This window comes from Acomys minous, assembly GCF_964271855.1.
Source record: "Acomys minous genome assembly, chromosome: 1".
Taxonomy (NCBI): domain Eukaryota; kingdom Metazoa; phylum Chordata; class Mammalia; order Rodentia; family Muridae; genus Acomys; species Acomys minous.
The window spans coordinates 97,772,561-97,793,154 of NC_140483.1; the positions used below are offsets into that span (position 1 = coordinate 97,772,561).

General features: G+C 45.8%; 1 long non-coding RNA gene across 1 annotated transcript in view; it reads left to right on the forward strand.

Moving 5' to 3' along the window:
* Positions 1–16,013, forward strand: part of LOC311596754 — a 34,812-nt gene extending 18,799 nt beyond the window's left edge. Inside the window, exons 2-3 of the long non-coding RNA XR_014778963.1 lie at positions 4,604–4,687; positions 15,504–16,013. This is a non-coding gene — a long non-coding RNA (uncharacterized lncRNA). The remainder of the gene's footprint in view (positions 1–4,603; positions 4,688–15,503) is intronic.
* Positions 16,014–20,594: the final 4,581 nt, after the last annotated feature.

Below are 20,594 nucleotides of genomic sequence, written 5' to 3' on the forward strand. Positions count from 1 at the left end.
AAAGCAAGCAAGCCATTGTGATGACCATATCATCTCTACTTGACATTGTGAAGCTCAGTTTCAGATACTTCGCTTGCTTAGCAATTCATCCTTAATACAAAAGAAAAAGTTATTTTGTGGGTGTTTCTGTTTTAGTTTGTTTTGTTTTATTTTTTCACACAGGCTTTCTATCCTGTAACTAGATATGTGGACCAGGCTGTCCTCAAATTCACAGAGATCCTCCTGCCTCTGCCTCCCGAGTGCTGGGATTAAAGGCATGCGCCACCACCACACTTGGCCCATTTTTGTTAATATTCGTAGTATATAAGATCTGATTCTAAATGTCATTGAGGCCAGGTATGGTGGTGTACACACAATCAAGCACATGGGAGTGGGAGGCAGGAAGATTCAGACACTAAGGCAGTCCTCACCTCCATAGTAAGTCTGAAGCCAGCAGAGATTACATGAGACTCTGATTTTAGTAATAATAATAATAATAATAATAATAATAATAATAATAATAATAATAATAACAAAGAAGAAGGAAATGTAACTCAGGCGCTGGCGACACGGCTCAGCAATGAAGAGAATGTGGTGGTCCTGCAGAGGACCTGCGCTTGGTTCCCAGTGGCCATATAAGTGACCACAACCATCTGTAACCCAGGTCCAGGGAGTGTAACAGGCATGTACATGGCGCACATACACACACGCAGGCAAAATTGTCTTCATACACACAAAGAAAAATAAATGTAAAAAAACGATTTTTAAAAATAAATGTAATCGGGTCATTAACTTGTGCATAGAGGAAGGGTTACGGTATATGGTCAGTGCCCACCATCAATCAAGGTATCACTCAGTAATTGGAATAACAGTCTTTGTGGGACTCCATAGCTTCGCTCAGTAGAAAGAGTTGACAGTTGTCTGTAAGCATCAAAGCTTGAAGAGGGCATCGTTCGTCTCAAGAGATGATGGCCTTATAGCTCTGTCCTGGTATTTCCCTTCCATTTTTCAGAGTTCTCCAATTGTTCACCAGGAGACCTCTGTCTCTGGGACCTGGAACCTGTGGGTGTGATGGTAAAGGATGAGACTTAGCAAAAGGCAAAGCAAGGCTTGGGTTGGGGCAACACACTCGCCAATGAGTTTCAGAGAGCTCTGTGAGGCCACCACAAAAGCCTCCAATTAAGCCTCAGACTACAACCTGCCCTCTTAACCAGAGAAAGTCTCCCGACTTTGCGACTTTCCGTGTAGCTGGCACGTGGGAGCCACTGGGGTGCCCTTTTAGCCCAGCTAGAAGACAGATAGCTCTGAGCATGCAGGCTCTGGTGGCTGCCTGGCCTCTGGACCATGGTTTGTCTCTAGTGCAATTGAAAGTCCCACGTAGCAATTACAGTGCAGAGACTGGCATAGCCGGAAGCTGGTCCAACAGGGAGGCAGGGGTTGACCATCAACACGAAGTTAATTATTAAAGGCTGTCAGATGTCAGGATGGGAATTGGTAATGTTGTGGCTAAACGCCCACCACATGTCTAATTTGAGCTGTATCCACTACCTCCAGCACCAGTTCAAATTAGGACTACATTCATGTCTGATGACTCACAGCTGTTCAGCCTACAATTCCAGGGTGTGTGTGTGTGTGTGTGTGTGTGTGTGTGTGTGTGTGTGTGTGTGTTGGGGTGGGGGTGAGTTTGCTTACCAGCCAGTGCCAGATAAAGATTAGGAGAGATGTGTGTGTATCTCTCTTTGTTGGAATAAGCACCCTCAAAACCTAAGCTTTGTTATTATCCTTATCTGACAACCATCTTCATGACAAAGAAAATCTGTTAATTAGCTTCTTGTACCAGCTTACTGGAGGCAATCCCAGGTGAAGTGTTACGCAGGTCGTTAATGGGTACCAAACAGACCCCCAAAGAAATGAGAAAGTGCTCAAGTGACAATTGCAATCAGCCTGTCTCTACAATAATTCTCTATTAAATTTGATGAGATGTTATGATTACGGCTGCCAAAATATGCTTGCCACACACACACCCTGGGTTACAGTGGTTTTGAATCTAGTGCTCTAAGCAGACCCCTAGAGCCATGGCCATGGTGCCCACCTGCCTAGCATTTGGTTGAGGGAGTTCTCCAGGGGGCTTGCACCATGCCAATGATCTCTCAGCAGGGTGGTAGCCATCCAGACAGGCAGAGAGCAGGTGTCACTCGGCTCAGAGGTGCACTCTGATGTCGTCAAGGGACTGTAGAAGCTTTGAGGGAGATGGCTGATTTCCAGCAATGGTGAGGGCTGTATGAGGAACCCGTCATGCAGAAATACTTGGGGTCCCGGGCATACATATGGTTTTGTGATATGTGGTAAGCGGAGGGGAAAGGCTCCTGGTGGTGGGGGCCAGCTTGGTGCAGGGGAGTCCGTGTCCTTGGCCCTTCCATGGGCTTCTGTGCACGAAGCTCCAGATGCAGCAGGAAGCTGGTGAAGTATTCTCCAAAGACCAAGGCAGGGCTCCCTTCTGTCTTGTTTATGAGTTTATGTACTCATTTATTTATTAGTTTTGTGGGACAGGGTCTCCTACTATGGAGCCCAAGCTGGCCTGGTGCCCGTGACTACCCTCCTCCTTTGTCTCCCGAGTGCTGAGGTTACAGGCATGACCACCATGCCCAGCTTGAATAAAGCCTTTATATATGGCACAGATTGTATAGACTGTACATAAATCAGAAATGTTACCACCTCACCAATTTTAAGGGAGTCGGCACAAACTCAAAGCCAAGCAAAACTTAAAAGCTACGTTGTTAAATAACACTGAATGATGGAAAAGTGAAGGCAAAGGGGGGGGGGGGACTTTGGCAATATTTAAGGACCTTCAACAACGGCCAAAGCAGCATTTAGGAAACAAAGGTTGAGTGACCCGGGTTATGGTGCTCACCATTGTAATCCCGTCACCTGGGTGCTGTGAGTCTGAGGCCGATCTGGGCTACATAGTGAGTCCCAGGCCTTAGCTATAGAGTGAGTGAGTCCCTATTCGTAAACAAAAGAAAGTAAAACTGGAGTGGACTGAATGTGTCAGTCTTGGCTTCATGTTAAACAGACCCCAGGAACTGTGGGATGGAGACCACTCCCCCCCCTCGGGGCCAAGAGACTATCTAACTGTTTCCATTTGAGTGCCTAAAAAAAGCCTGCATGGGGAGACAGCCTCCAGACCAGAGCGGGAGGCCAAGTGTAGGCCTTGGCCTGGCCACTCTGGTTACTGTTCTGTCTGCCCTTCAAGTGGGTGATTAGGAAGCCAAAGTTAATGACCTGTTAGAGATGGAGGTCGTAGCACCTGCTCTTTCCAGAAGCTGCTGCTGACATCACCTTGACATGAGCCCCCCCCCCCAACTCAGGGGTCACTCAGTGGAGCTGTGAGATTGGTGTTCTGAGAAACTTTCAGAACAGGGCACTGTTGGGCATGATACAGGGTGTAAAGTTGCTTTTTTTTCCCCCTTTCGGTTTTGTGTCTGAGCCAGACACCCGATTCTCTGCTTATCAGTTGTTTTAAATTGTTGTTTTATGCTGGTGCCTGGAGACTTGGCCAGGACCACTGAAACATAATGCTCCCTGAGCACTAACCAGGCTCCATGGCACTAATAACTCAGGGCCCATTGCACTCAGCAGTGCGTGGTGGATCCACCCTCTGAGGCCTTTGCATCTGTGTCCAAGGTTGACTCCTTTCTGGTTTATCCCTCTCATGTCCTGTGTTCACACAGTTACCTGCCCCACTCTCTGCCTTGTCAACAGTGTCTCAACCTTTGGAAACTAAGTCTGGAAAGGTTTTGAAGGTTTCCTTTCAAATTTCTGGATGGATTTGTCTCCCTTGGGGACAGACACAGTAGAAGGATTGGAGTAGAAATTAGATTTGTGCTGTAGTGTCTACTAAGACTCAGGAGATGCACACTCGGGAGGGCGGATCCGTCCTGAGCTGATACAAGCTAATCATATTTATTACCTACAAATGTGGCATAGGAGCTGCAGAACGTTCTAGCAAGATTTGCTTTGGCCACCTGATGTGGTCCTTTGCCTGTGTGTGTGAGGCAGTCTTGCTTTCCCAAGGACAGAACTGCACTGGTCTGCTGATGGGGTCTCCTTGTCTGGGAGTGATGGAAGAAAGCTGTGAAGCTGGCTCGAATCTCCTTTTCTTTTTGAACATGGGTGGCCTTAAGAAAACCACTTAGCTCTTTAATTTTTACTATGTGTGTGTGTGTGCACTCGTGTATGGAGATCAAGGGACAGCTTGTAGGAATTGGTTCTCTTCTATCTTGTGGGTACTTGGGCTCGAACTGAGGTCCCCAGGCTGGCACAATAAGTGCCTTTATTTACTGGGCTTATCTCCCCATCCCTCGGCTCCTTGGCACCTCAGTAACTTGCAAAGGTGGGAGGGGATAGTCACCCTCCATAGCTTATTATAAGAAAGAAACTGTGCTATCCATTTGTTCAGGTTTGTATGTGAAACGTCTGTCCGGGCATCATGTGCTTGATGGTGATGCTGTTTGGAGTGGTTGTAGATACTTTTTGGTGGTGGTGGGGGGCTCTGTCACTGGAGAGTCACAACTCGCCCTTCTATTTTGCTTCCTGTTTGTCTGCTTTCTGCTTCCCATTCCAGTGAAATGTGAGAGAGTGAGGAATCCCAGCTCACACTCCGGCCACCATCTTCCTTTACCACGATGGGCCAGAAGCATCTCAAACGGTGAGCCCAAAATAACCTCTTTTACGTTGTTTCCTTGTGGAAAGATATGTTATTGGTCCCATTGACATGTATGTCCACGTGAGTACACCCCACCTGTGTGCCCCTGCCCTTGGAGACCCTGGAATTAGAGTTACAGATGATTTCAGGTGCTGGGAACTGAACTCCTCTCCCATGAAAGAGCAGCAGGCGCCCTCACCTGTTGAGCCATCTCTCTGGCCCCCTTGGGCAGTTCAGCAGAGAGAAGAGCGTTCACCGCACAAAGCGTGAGCTCAGCCCAGACATGCACACCCCAAGCCCTCAACTCGCAAGCCTTGACTTCTTATCTCACCTCCGTGGTGCTCTCTGCCACCGCAAAGGCCTTGATGACACATATTTCCTGTGATTATTAAACATATCATTCATGTGCGAAGTGGGAGGGGAAGGAAGATGGGGGGGCTTTATCAGGAGGCACTGTGCACATGTATGAAACTGTTAAAGGATAAATAAAAGGCATTAAAAATGAATACATCATTCCAAAATTCATATAAAGGATGACTTTTGGAAAATGTCTTACTTTCGCAACACTTGCCACAGTTCTACTCTTTTATTTTTGGGAGGATGGACTGTTTCTTGTCTCTTTCCTCTTTAGGACGCATGGTCTTGGCCTGCCTCCAGTGCCCGCCTCTCTCACAGATTTTCTAGCACCTCCTAACCGCTAGCACAGAGGTTGGATATGTTAATCCTTTGAGAACCCACAAGTAACCCACACTTACTTGTGATGGGGGGAGATGGAATTCCTTAGGGGACTCAGGCAGCTGAGGGACAGGGCTGTGCCCTGCTGTTTCTCAGCGTTTGCTTTGGTGTGGTCTCTGACGGAACATTGAGACAGGAAGTGAGATTCAGGCCAAGTTAAATAAATAAACAAATATTGAAATCACAAAATGGAAAACATCTTATAAGACCTTTGGAAAATTAGTCACATGCTTTGCTTGTCAGTCTTGTCCAGGACATGTTTCTGCCAGGGTTCAGCTTAGCTGAATTCTCTCCCCACAGCAGGCATTGGATGCATGGCCTTGCCGTTATCTTGCCTGCTTTCTACTACCACAGTCGCACCTTCACCTGCCTGCCTCCTGTTTATGCTTTGGCTCTTAGCTTGGCATCATCCATCCAGTACATCACATAAACTTGGGTTCCATTTGTGTGCTTGTGAGTAATGGGTTTCATCACCAATAAAAAGTAGCACACAAGGGGGCTGGAGAGATGGTTCAGCAGTTAAGAGCACTAGCTGCTCCTTCGCAGGTCCTGAGTTCCATTGCCAGCACTCCCAGGTGGCTCCCAACTGTCTATAATGGAATCTGATGCCATTTTCTGGTGTGCAGGCATACTTGCAGACAAAACTCACTTATACATAAGTAAATTTTTTTTGTTTTGTTTTTTTGTTTTGTTTTTTCGAGACAGAGTTTCTCTGTGTCTCATTGGCTGTCCTGGATTCACTTTGTAGACCAGGCTGGCCTCGAACGCCCAGTGATCTGCCTGCCTCTGCCTCCCAAGTGCTGGGATTAAAGGCGTGTGCAACCACTACCACCTGGCTTGTTAAAAAGGAAAAATTAAAAAGAAGAAGAAGAAGAAGAAGAAGAAGAAGAAGAAGAAGAAGAAGAAGAAGAAGAAGAAGAAGAAAAGTAGCACACCACACAGCATCTTTCTTATGTATCGAGTTCTTTCTCCAAAAATGTGAGTTCCTAAGACCCCTACATTTTTGTATCTGAAATGCTCAGAATAGGGGTGTGTGGTGGTGGTGCCACTGAGCCTTCAGCAGGTAAAGGTGCCTTCCACCAAACCCAATCACCCAAATCTGATCCCTGGGATCCAACATGGTGGACAGAGAGAACTGACTTCATCAGGTTGTCCTCTGCCTTCTGTTCTTGTGGCATGTGAATTCATGAATACATGTGTGGACACACCCACGCACCCACACACACACTGAATCAACAAATGTAGAGAAGAAAGTGTCGGTGGACCGGAGTGTGAAATAGGATTGCCTAAGCCCTATGGACCCCCCACCCTCCCACCCCAGTTGCTCACTTTTCTTGTTGTCAAGGCAGCTAAAACCACCCTCTTAATGAAATACACCCACATGTGCCACCCACCCCCCATTCTAAACAGCTACATGAAACTTTGTGAAGAGACTGACAAATAACCAAAGGCAGCGCACTTTCACAGTTCCATTTGTAAAATGAGCATGCGCGACTCCTCTCCATGGCTCCAAATAATGAACAGGCTGGCTTTACTGTGGGATCTCCTACCCATGCACTGATCGGAGTCACATCTCCATCACTCTGGTGGGCTCTGGCCTCAGCACAGGTTCTGTGGTCCAGCATCCTTGCATTGGGCCTTACTAAGGTTAGATAGGCGCTTCTCTAGTATATGAAGGCTGAGAGCTTCCGGAAACCTCTGGGAAGGAAGCCACCAGAACAGTCCCTCGGTTTTCTGCTAAGGGGAACTAACCTAAGTTGGGGGAGGGATGACCCCTAGTCTTGATAAATAACCTTTCCATGAGAAGTGCACATCAGGCTCACACAAGTAATTAGCTGTCAGGTGCGAGGCTTTGCTGTCAGAGGCCAATTTTGAGATTAGTGTTAATTGCAGGGAGCCTTAACGGCCTTTGCTCTCAGCCCAGTAGCCCCCAGCCTCCTGCCCTCTCCAGCCTGCTGCCCTCACGGTTCACTGCAGCTTCCAGTGATGGGGCTGGCAGAGTGGAATCAATTATGGGCCAGTGAGGATTTTCCCACAGGTCTCACTTGGAGATGAACAGCTACTCCTGCTGCCCAGACAGCTGGCCAGACCACTGGGAAAGAAGCCTGTGGAGGGGGAGTGTGGGCCCTGTCAGCCACACTGCCGACAGCCCATCCGTTATCCACAGGGCTTGGCAGAGAGTGTCTGAGGCCCTGTGCGGTCTGTGCGCTGCCTGAATTTGGGGCCTGGCCCGGCTGCGTTATCCCAACATCAAGTAGCTCCAATGAGAGAACAGAGAAAAGTCAAATCCATGGTACCTAAGGGCCAAGAGGAAAGTGAGGAAGCAAGAAGCGTAGATGGCCACAGCCTGATAGTCAGGTCTGGAAGGAAGTTAGCAGCGAGTTTTGTAGGTTTAGCTCTTTCCAGAATTGGAATTTCCAGAATTGGAATTTCCAGAATGGAATTTTGCATCCATTAGGGTCACCTGGACTTTATGGCCATGTCCAAAGATTTAAGACCAAGCATTTCAATAGCTCAAAAATCTCTCCCTCTGAAGTGATCTGCTTACAGTAGGAACACAGTCTGTGTCAGGATGCCTTTTCCATCAGCTCTCCACCCCGATTTATATGTTTAGCTCAAGTTCTTAGCAAGAATAATAATCTTAATGTATACAAACTACATTGTCTGTATTTTATTATCTATCCTTTGCCTATTATTATTATTATTATTATTATTATTATTATTATTATTATTATTATTATTTTAGAAAATCCAGGTTAGTGCAAAGAACCTCACATGCTATTTAACCCCACAATTCCTAATAGGTTATATAACAAAGTCAACATACCCATGGCATTAAACATTTCTAAGATATTTTAGTTTTTGAAAGGATGAATTAACTATTCAATTCTCTATCGCAAAGGCAATCTAAAAAGACCAGAAATATACACTGATGTAGGGAGATGTGGCTCAGTTGGTAGCAAGCCTGCCTGGCTTGAACAAGGCCCTGGGGCCAGGCTGAGTAAGATCCGGTGGCTGGGGGTGTTGAGTGGAGGGGGGGCTAGGGGGGGCAGTGGTAGGGGGTGGGGGGTAAGGGTGGCCTCACTTACCTTTAAGCCCAGCTCTCAGGAGGCAGAGGCAGTCAGGTTTCTGCGGGTTCTCGGACAGCTACGAAGAGAAACCTATCTTGAAAAGCAAAAAACAAAACAAACAAAACCCCACAACAAACAACGAACAGGAAGATCACAGGGGTGGGGTGGGGTGGGGGTGGGGGTGGGGGTAGGGGTGAGGGGGTGGGGGGGGTGGGAGGAACGCTGAAAGAGGGACATAGACACCAGTGCCACACTACAAAACATAAAGTATTAACGAATAAAAATGTCCTTAATGCTTCCAATTTTACTTTGTTTGTTTTTTATTTTATTTTATTTTATTTTATTTTTGTTCTTTTCTTTTAGGAAGCTAGCATTAAGGCTCTTGATGTCTAGCGTCATGTAGGCCCAGGTTGGCCTCCCATTCAGCATGTAGCTGCAGATGAACTTGGCTCCAATTCTCCTGCCTCTATTTTCCTGTTCTGGAATCACAAGCTACAACTCAGATTATGTGAGGCCCGGGAGGGAGCCCTAGAGCAAGCGCTAAGAACCTACCAGCTACTTCCCACCTCTTGCTTTGTTGTTTGTGAGAGTGGCTCTTATCTGAAGTCCAGACTGGCCTTGAATTCACACTATCCTCCTGCAGCAGCCTCCAGTGCTGAGGTGATAGGAGCACCCACCTCTGGTTCCGCCCCCTCTCCTTTTCTTTTTTGTGCACATAAAAATTTCTGCGGGTCCTTGAGGGAGTTAGCCGTGTCATTAGAGTGATCCTTGATTACAGTCATTTAGTTCAAAATTAAATAAAAGTGGGCAAGTAATCACGGGTCTGAAATGTAAAACAGTGGAATGTGGCAGTGAGCTAGAGCCCTGCCCTCTGGGTGACAAGTTGGAGACATGAGGGCTCTTGGAAATGACTAGGATGGGAAAAAGCCTGGGAGCCTCTGGGAAGCAAAGCTGAGGGATGAGAAAAACTAGATCTCTCTCTCTGTCTCTCTGTCTCTGTCTCTGTCTCTCTGTCTCTCTGTCTCTCTGTCTCTCTGTCTCTCTCTCTCTCTCTCTCTCTCTCTCTCTCTCTCTCTCTGTGTGTCTCTCTGTCTCTCTCTCTCTCCTGGATCCCTATCTCTGCTTGGAGAGCAGAAGGGGTTGGGAATCTGTAGCACTCCCCTGCTCCCCCTACCCCTACCCCCTGTCCCCCCCCCCCACCTGTGTGCACAGGGGTCACGGGAACTCGTGAGCTCTCTGAACTGCATGCTTGACAACCTCAAATGCCAAATCCCAGAATAAGCAGTGTGAGACCAAGTTAATCTTGAGCCATCTTCTCTCCTAATCACACACCAAAATTAACCAGACCCAAGGTCTATACAATTCAGTGACTGTCCATACACTTAGAATGGCATTTGGAATGGAAACTGTAAAACTTCGTACTACTTTTTACACCTTCAGTATTGAATATATTCCATACACTTACCCACTATTCAAACAAAAACTCCACAACAGAATCAGAACTAGAAAGACAATTAGCTTTTTATCCTCTGTCACAACTGTGTCCATTACCTGCAGTTAGTCCAGGTTAGCACAACTGTGTCCGTTACCTGCAGTTAGTCCAGGTTAACACAACTGTGTCTGTTACCTGCAGTTAGTCCAGGTTAACACAACTGTGTCCGTTACCTGCAATCAGCCCTGGTTAACTTTGGTGTGTGTTGTTTTTATTTATTTGCAGTTGTTTAAGTAGTAAGGTTTATAGAATTAAAAATGAGATAAGATAATCAAACAAACAAACAAAAAACCCCGGTAACCGCACATCCCACTCTGCTGCAGCACGCTGTCGTCCCGGATTGGCTAGGGTACAGTCAGTTTGTGCTGGGGCTTGCTAATCTGTTTTCTGCTTTTAGAACATCCCTCTAGTTTTGTTTCTTGATTTTATTGGCTATAAAGCATGTTCTCTCCGTTCTGGAAAACAGAGATGTCCAGGAGAAGCCAAGGCCTTCTTGTCACTGCATCTGTCGCACTCTCTGAACTCACTTCCTCTTCTGCCCTTGACCTGCAAGGTCCTCAGGAGCCCAAGCTGCCCTTCCAGTTTTTCACAATCATCTACCACAAAGAAAGCTAGCAATAAATATTTGGGAAATGTGAAAAAGCAGAGGTGGGTAGACAATGGAGGAGACAAAATGACAACAAAAAGTAGAAGCCGCCTGCTCAGGAGTCGTGACACATTTCCATACTGTGCAGATCAAGTCATCATGGGCCATTGTGCAAACCAGGTTGCGTGATCCTTGTTACCCAGGTACCAACTACCAGAAAGCAGGACTACACTCACAAAGATCCACCACTAGTAATTAAATGCAAAAAGCCGAGAAGTCAATTGTGTGCCTAATTGGCATCTACTGACGGGATGCTAAATGCAATGAGTACTGTTTTATGACCCTGGAATATAACCCCTGCCACCTTTACTTTTCTCTTCTTTAAGAAAGTATTTATCCATTTTATTGTACACATATGACTGGTGCCTTCAGAGGTCAGACAAGGGTATCCGGTCCCCTGAAACCAGAGTTATGGGTGGCTATGAACCACATGTAGGTGCTGAGACTTGAACTCAGGTCCCCTGAAAGAGCACCAGGTGCTTTCAGCGGTTGAACCATCTCTCCAGCCCCAAATTTGGGCAGTAAATGAAGGCCCATCCTTGTCTGTACAGTGAGGGTCAACTCCAGATGCAAGGTCACCCCTCGCATAGCTGAGAGAAGAGAGGGAGTTTCAACAATTTGTGGTCCACCATGATTAGGATGAGCCTCTGGCCTTTGGCTCTGCAAGTTCACTGAAAGAGGCCCACTTTGACCCCTTCATCCTCCAAAGCACTAAGACCTTCAAAACACCCCACGATGAGCCTTAGATGCATGTGAGCTATACAGGGTCAAACAGCTTACTGTTGGGCTCCTAGACTTTCACCTGTGCAGCTGGAGGCATTTCCACCTCAGGGACAGTGCTTGGAGTGGGTTTCGGTCATCAGGCCACAGGCCACTCATAGAGCAACTTCTTGGGATTTCAAATGAAGGTATGGTGTTAGGAGAGAGAACCATTCTTTTTTTTTTTTTTCCTGAGATCAAAATCCCCCACCTTGAGAGCTGTCCTGCCACATAAGTAGAAGAAGAAATGATTTTTGTTGTTATTGTTGTTGTTGGTTTTCCCGAAAGTTGACAGTGATTTAAAATTTTTAATTAGTACCCATAAGTGCTGTGTAGTTCTGACCATGTTATGTTTTATGTTTTTGATGTATATATTGTGCTGTGTTTTAAAAGGGATAAACATAAGCATCCCCTCAAATTAGCATTATTTCTTTATAGTAAAGCCATTAAAGCCCTTTTATTGTTAATACACTCACCGATTGTACAACCAAACACCAGAACTTTGTATTCCTACCTAATGAGAGCTTTCCCCATCTCCCCAGTTTCTAGGTCACACGGTTGTCTCCCAACTGTTATAAGAACCACATTTTTAAAATTAAATTGATTTTTAAAAATTTATTCACTTTACATCCTGGTCCTAGCCCTCTCCCTCATCTCCTCCCAGCCTCCCCCCCATGCCCTCCCCCCCCATGCCCTCCCCCCCCCTGCCCTCCCCTAGTTCTCCTCCCCTACAAACTGATCCCAGCCTATCAAGTCTTATCAGGACTGCCAGTATCCTCTTCCTCTGTGGGTTGGCATGGCTGCCTTGCCAGGGAGCAGTGATTGAAGAGCAGGCAACACAGTCCATGGCAGAGACAGCCCCTGCTCCCCTTACTAGGAGATCTACATTGAGACTGAGCTGCCTATCGGCTACATCTGAGCTGGGGGCCTAGGTCCTCTCCATGTGCATGGTCCTTGTTGGGTGGCATCAGTCTCCCTAAGGCCTCCTCGGTCCAGATTTGTTGGCTCTGTTGTCCTCCTTACGGAGCTCCTGTCACCTTCAGGTCCTTCTATCCCCCGACTCTTCCCTAAGTCACCTTGTGCTCTGCCCACAGTTTGCCTGTGAGTCTCAGTTTCTGTTTTGATCCCCTGCTGGGTGGAGTCTTTCCGAGGACCTCCATGATAAGCTTCTGTCCTGTTCCCTGTCTTCAAGCACTTCCGGTGTCTGTTCTATTTGCCCCTCTTAATGAGAATTAAGCATCCTCCCTAGGGTCCTCCTTGTTATTTAGCTTCTTTAGGTCTGTGGATTGTTGTGTGGTTTTCCTGTATTGTATGGCTAATATCGCTTAAGTGAATACAATCACGTGTGTCTTTCTGGGTCTGGGTTATCTCACGCAAGATGATTTTTTTTTTTTTAGTTCCATGCATTTGGCTGAAATTTTCACGACGTCCTCACTTTTTAATAGCTGCATAGTATTCCATTGTGTAGATGTACCACAGTTTCCTTGTCCATTCTTCAGTTGAGGGCCATCTAGGTTGTTTCTAGAGATTCTAGCTATTACAAATAAAGGCACTAGGAACACAGTTAAGCAAGTGTCCTTGTTGTCTGGTGGAGCATCTTTTGGGTATATGCCCAGAAGTGGTATAGGTGGGTCTTGAGGCAGAGCTGTTCCCAATTTTCTGAGAAAGTACCAGAATCCTTTCCAAAGTGGTTGTACGAATTTTCATTCCCACCAGCAAGAACAACTTTTTAAGAGTCTAGCCCTGAGTGAACTCATGTCGCTCTTCTTTCTTTCTTTAAAAAATTTATTTATTTATTTATTTATTATTATGTATACAGTGCTCTGCCTGCATGTACACCTGCAGCCAGAGGAAGGCATCAGATCACATTATAGATGGTTGTGAGCCACCATGTGGTTGCTGGGAATTGAACTCAGGACCTCTGGAAGAGCAGTCAGTGCTCTTAACCACTGAGCCATCTCTCCAGCCCCCGTTCTTGTCTTTCTATGCCTGGCTTATTTCACTTAACAGAATGACCTCTAGTTCCAACTGTGCTCTTTTATACCCTAATTATATTCTGTTGCATAAACTTACCACACATTCTCCCATTTGTTCAAAGATTATTATTTTTATTCACAAGTGAAAAAGTGAAAATCTACTGATATATAAATACCTCAATCTTGAGGTGATGTAGGTCTACAGAGAAAGAAAGGTTAGATGCAGGGGGAAACTAAAGATGATGAGGCACCGGGAAACAGTAACAAGCATTGGGTTACTATCTTCATGTTCTACTGTATAAATAGGTCTGTAAGAGATGCTATTTTTACAAGTATTAAGTTGGTGGGGTTTTTTTTCATGGTAGAGTCTTGTGTATTTGGCCTTGAACTTTATTATACAGGCTGGCCTTGAACTCCTGATCCTTCTGCCTCCACCTCCCACGTGCTGGAATTCCAGGCATATCCAGCTAAATTGGTGCAGTTCGACTTTTCTGTTACTTGACATCTGATATCTTTCCCTAAGAAACACAGTCAAAGGTGCAGAATGGAAAGACCCCTCTATAGGCTTTTGACCACAGGGAAGGAAGGCTTGTCTGAGCCAGCTTATTCATCAGAGCATAAAGTTAATTCTTCCATTTAAAGTTTTGCTCAAAAGATTGAAGTTTTCTGAGCTGGTGAATTTGGAGACCAGAGGCAGGAAAGAGGATGAGAAGGGTTAAGTTCCCAGCTTTCTCTGTTAGGATTCAGCCCCCCTGAAAGACTAATTGGATCAAATTGTGGACTGTCTGGGACTGGGGTCTTCGCTGCTTCTCATCTGGGTGTGGGGACCAAGTCTCTTTGCTTGGGAACAGCACCATTACACAGGGTGGAGGCTGAGGGCATCCCAGAGTTATTCAGGACATGCCTGTTGGGGGTTGCTGAGTCTCCAAGGGGCTACCGTGGGAGATGAGGTGCCCAACAGCAAGAACCAGGTAGAGTCGAGGCCTTCAGGGCTAGAGACTCCATAGCAGATGGCTGAACTCAGCACTGGCAGCCCCAATGACAGCCTCGGGGAGGCCCAGGGTGCAGGGAGGGCTAGGCCCTGGCTTCGCTGAGCCACATCGGTCTCAAGGACATCAGCTGTGCATATCGGCAACAGATACCAACTCAGTGCCCAGGAAGCACTCCAGCCAGTCATCCCTGGTGGGCCTCAAACAGCCGCTTTGCAGCTGGTCCAGAGAACAGCAGGGCAGTCTGAGGCCCAGGCACCCAGCTGCCCCAGGTCACTGGGATGCTCCATCCACCGAGCCATGCTTCTGGAGAAGACACAGAGAAAAGAAAGACACAAGGGAGGAGCTGGGTCACCTCCACATACTGCTGTAGTGAATGGTGCTGGATCCAAGGGCAGAGATTCGGTTATTGTTTTCCCACTTCCTAGCTAATGGGCCAAATCGAAACAGGTGCAAAGGGAGCCGAGGAGCAATGCAAATACATCTATCGTGTCTCCATGCTGGGGAGGCTTGTGCTCAGTTACTCCAGTCTCCCAGTCTTTATGCTGGAGATAGAAGCAAGGACCTCCTGTTTCTTCATTGGCACGATGGCTGGCAGTGGCCCATAGAAGTCCGTTTGTGTTTTCCCCTTCATCCAGAGGGATGAGGGGAACACAGTAGTATTTTTTTTTTTCAAATCTTTTCACTATGATCATCTAGAAGCGGAGAAGAGAGCTTGTATTTCCTAGGGTCGATGTGGGTGTGGCTTACAACATCCCACTGCAGGCAGGATATTTCTATAAGGTCCTGTGTGTTAAAAAAAAAAAAATACTAGCGTGGGGACTGACTTTTATACAAACTTGGGTGCACCATATTTGACCACGTCCCCTTGATGGGGACGCCTGGTGGCACTCAGAGGAAGGATAGCAGGCTACCAAGAAGAGACTTGATACCCTATGAGCATATATAGGGGGAGGAGGTCCTCCACCTCTGCCGGAGTCACAGTCATAGGGGAGGGGAATAGGGGGTAAGCGGGAGGGAGGGAGGAATGGGAGGATACAAAGGATGGGATAACAGTTGAGATGTAATATGAATGAATTAATAATAAATAAAATGCTGGCAAGTGTTGTATTCTATTTTATAACGTATCTGTGCTTGTCTTCACCTAAAAGCAGTGCCAACGCTGACAAGCTTGAAGAACAACAGTGTTTGACCCATGGCTTCAGTTCCCCCCTGTGACCTCAGGGTGCTGCTGTGAGCTCTTGCAAGAAGCCGGGACAGGAGCATCATGAGAATTCAGTTCGGCCTATATATTTTCCAGAGCAGGAGTTCAAGTCCTAAAGCTAGTGATGCTAGAGAGCAAATGGGTGTGCTTGCACACATGTATCCAGACCATCGTACCAGACCCACCCCACAGCCCTCGTGATGAATTCACATCCTGGGGGCGGGGGTCCACCAGCAACATCTGACCAGAGGAAACAACTTCCATCCATCCCTCAGGCCTCCTGCGGTTGACGATTACAGGGAGCGGTGCCAACTCCCACTCTCTTGGCGGACAAACTGTGTGACTTCAGGCTTGATGGGAGGGCTAAGCCAGTTTCTTACTTTCAAAAGAGGTTTGCTCCAAGATGTTTGTATTATTTCAATACAATTTTTTTTTTCCTGAGGAGCAAGGATAGTGGGTGGGGGTGGGAAGTTTTCTGCTTGTTCCTGATATTTTCCAGAGATCAAAATTAAAACACAATGTGCCAAGAGGAATAAGCAAGCTTTCGGAAGAATTGCATGTACTCTTGCTTTTTATATATATATATATAAAAAAACCCACACGACATTTCTTTAACCTTTAATTATGTGCAGGGGTGCACACACACCAGAACGGGAGATTTAGATCTGAGCAGAGATGTATTTCCAAGCCTTCTGAACATTTACTGGGCATTATTCTCAAGACCCATCAACACCAGCATTTTTTACAGGCTTATTTATTCTGGTCCTGGGGAGTTAAAAGATGTAATTGCTGTTGTAAGAAGTGGGGCCCGTAAGATGGTTCAGTGAGCAAAAGTGCGGGCCACCAAGCCTGAGGATCTGAGTTCAGTCCCTGAGTCCTGCATGGTTAAAGGACAGAACTGACTCCTGATCTTCAGCGTGCATGCTTTGGTACCAGTGTGCTTTACACTTTACACTACACTACACACACACGCATACACACATACACACACAAGCAAATGTAATTAAATAAGGAAGTTTCATGTGATGGTTATAACACGGGCACCAATTTTCGTGATTTTGATCATCCATTTATTCCTTCTCAAAGTCCTGAACAGTAAAGACTCTACAACATGAGCCAAATGCAGTGCTAGCTCAAGGCCGGTTCAGAAGACAGTGGGAGCTTCCAGTCCAGAAAGATGATGAAACACAGATGGTGGGTGATGCCGGAGGGCATGTCTGTCAGCTTTCTTTGGTATTGAGGAACAGACAGCACTCACCCATGTCACAGGAAGACAGCAGGAGTCAGGCCCTCTGGAAATGGGACCTTGTGTCCGAATGGCACAGGATCCCAGAGACCTCATGGTGATTCATTTCACAGATGCCACACGGGGAAACGTACTCTTGTCTCCATGCGTACCCTGCCTCATGGTCTCCATGATCTCATGTCATCCTCTGCCTCTGCGTCAGCAGCATCTTCTCTCCCACGAGGCTGCCCTCATTCTCTGTGCTGCTCACTCATGTTGTCTGCTGGCTGGCTGGCTGGCGGCCATCTTCTCTCCCGTGTCCCTGAGCTTCTCTGATTTTTCCCACAGTGACTGCATCATTTATCTTTTTTTTTTTTTTTTTTGGCTTATTACTATATTGAATTAGAGTGGTCAGCTTTCCAATGTCAAAACAGCCCTGTATTCTTTTTAAAGAGGAGCCCCGCTTCCTTAAGCTGTGTTAGCCCTTTCTTATTTTGCTGGATCCAATTTGCTAGTGTTTTGCTGTGGATTTTTGTGCCTGTGTTCAAGAGAACATTGGCCCGCAATGTTTTATGTGTAATGTCCTTACCACGGTGTCTGAAATTCTGGATGCATAAAGTGAAGTATTAAACCCACCTTTATATTCTGAGTGAATAGGCATTATTTATTTCTTAGATATTTAAGTAACTTACTAATTATAATTTAGTAATGAAAGCATCTGGGCCTGGAGCTTTTCATGTTAAGATGTAAAAATATGACTCGAGTCTGACAAGGCTTCCTTCCTTAGTGGTAGTCTGTATCCTTCAAGGACTTTGTCTGTTTCAACTAAGTTGTTCAATGTGATATTGGCCGTAAGGCTGGCTCTCCATCAGTCCAGACTCATTGTGTCCACAAGATTGGCCTCAAACTCTTTGCCCCTCTGTCTCTACTTCTTGTGTGCTACTCACGCCATAATATTTATTAATATTCTTTATTTTGTTTGTTTTATTCCATAGTTTGCTACTTCATTTCCAGGGCATCTGATACCCTCTTCTGGTCTCCACAGGCAGTCAGACATGTGACATACACCCACACAGGCACTCACACACACACATAAATAAAACTAAACTAAACTAAAATAAAAGTAGCTTGAATGTTCTGAAGGGAGCATTGTCCACCTATGCAGCATATCTGTACTCAAATCCATTTAAAAACTATTTATTCAAATTAGCTTACAAAGTGATGGGTTTTCATAACGGCTTTCATATGTCAATGGTTTTGGATACCATAGACCTCACCCCCTCTTTTTCTCTACCCCCACCAACTTACCCTTCACCTTTTGTTCGTTTGCTCCTTTTATTTACTTTCCTTGAGACAGGGTCTCTCTAAATAGTCCTGGCTGCCTTGGAACTCTCTATGTGGCCTCGAACTTATCTGCCTCTGTTTCCCAAGTGCCGGGATTAAAGGCGTGCACCACACTCAGCTCTCCTTTTAACCTTTAACATTCAATATTCCTATACTGTCCCTTCCATCCTTTCTAGCTATCTGCCCTTCATAGAGACAGTCAATGAAACACAGGAACACAAACATGTAAGTCTAAAATCCCCGGCCGGGTGCACATTCATCTCCGACACTGGTGATTCCTGCCAGCTTCCTTCTTAGTTTACTCTTGTTGAGAGAGTTTATGTTTGTATCGATCACTTATAAAACAGACTTTCAATTTGTTTGCATTCTCTAGTGTTCTGTATTTTCAAGTCCCTTGTTTTGGCTCTTGTCTATTAGCTTATTAGCTTTTCTTTTTCAAATTTCTTGAAGTAGAGGCTCTAAGAATTGACCCTTCTTCCTGCCTCCCTTCCTCCCTGCCTCCTTCCTCCCTGCCTCCTCCCTCCCTCCTTTCCCCCTTCCCTCCTTTTCTTCCTCCCCCAACCTCCCTCCCTGCCTCCCCTCTTTCTTCCTTCCCTCCCTCCCTACAGGATTTCACCTTGTAGCTCTGGATGGCTGTAAACTCTAGAGCTTGTCCCACAGAATTTGAGGTGTTTTTTTTTCCTTGTTTTTGTTTTTAACTTTAAAGTATTTTAAAGTTTGTCTGTCTCTGTCTCTCTCTTATCCGAGATTCCAGGGTCTATGTTGCTTAACTATAAAGTAGTGGGGTTTTTAAAGGACATATTTTTGTTACTGATTTTGTCATAAAATATCTTATTTTTAAATTTATATTTATTTCATTTATTTATTTAATAAAATCTATTTTTAAAATAATTTTTATTTTAATTTCATGTGTGTTAGTATTTTGCCTGAATGTATGTCTGTATGAGGACCTTTGATGCCTGGAACTGGAGTCACAGAGAAGTGTGAGTCACCATATGGATGCTGGGAACTGAACCTGGGACCTCTGGCAGAGCAAGAGCTCCCAACCACTGAGCTGTCTCCCTAGCCCTTTATACTTATTTCATTTAAAAATATTTATTTATTCTTTAATTGAGTGTGTGTGTGTGTGCTTGAGCAAGCATATGTCTTCAGGTGCATGTTATGTACACATGAGTGCAGGTGTTGCAGAGATATCAGACCCCCTGGAGCTGTAGAATGTGGGTGCTGGGCCCTGGGAACCAAGCTTGGGATCTCTGAAAGAGCAGTGCTTGCTTTTAAATGCTGATCCATCTCTCCAGCTCCTTATTTTTATCTGGGACAAAATATCCATAAGGGTTTTATTAATATATTCTGCTGATTTGCTCCCTTTCTAAATGAGCTCACTTCATTCTCCTTTTCTCCCATAAGTACTGATCTACAATCCTTTGGTTCCATGAAGACAGCACCACAGCCCACAGCCCACGGCCCACGGCCCACAGCCCAAGGTCCACGGTCCACAGTTATCCATAGTCATCCACAGTCATCCACAGTCCACAGTCATGCACAGTCCACGGTCCACGGTCCACGGTCCACAGTCCACAGTCCACATCTCAGTGCTCAGACCCACCACTAAGCAATCCTTAGGTCTCAATTCATTTGCTCAGGGGAGTTTTTGATTGCATTAGTTGGTCCAATCTACTGTGACCACACTGAATCAACAAGGCCCTGGCAGTAAAGCTGTGGATAAAAGCAAACACACCCCTCTGCCTAGCTAGCACCCCAAATTCTAGCACCCTTATTCAACAGACACTTCTGCCGAATTTCAGAATTTTCCAATGACTTGGAATGAAATTGGCCTCTGGATCTTCAAGGAGAAGGCTCTTGCCACAGTTCCCTGGAGGTTAAGTTGTATTTTTCAACTTGGAATACGCAGTGGGACAATGGGGACCACCGAGAGGCAACGGAGAGGCAAAGTTTTCTCGAAGTGCCATTTAACCAGACACGCAGGGAAATTTTTATACTACAACCAGCAGGAGTGCACGAACCTGCAAGGCACAAAATTTAAAAACAGGGAGCAGAGCTGGAAGCTCATGGTGCTGTGTGGCTCCTTCTGATATGGAATCGATTGCTCTCTGGAAACTCCCCAAAGGAAGTCAACAAACTAGACCGGCGGTTCTCAGCCTTCCTACCGCTGTGAGCTTAAGGTGCAGTTCCTCATGCTGTGGAGACCCCCAACCATAAAATTATTTTCATTGCTACTTTATAACTGTAATTTCACTATGATTATGAATTGTAACATAAACATTTTTGGAGCTAGAAGCTTGCCAAAGTCTCACAACCCACAGGTTGAGAATCTCTGCTGTAGAGACTACTATTGTTTATTCTTATGACTAGTTTTCATTTACAGCTGAGTCAGACCCTCCAAGAATTTGTAGATTCAAATTCATGGGAGAGATGAGCTCATTATGGGACAATTCTAGCATGGCTCCT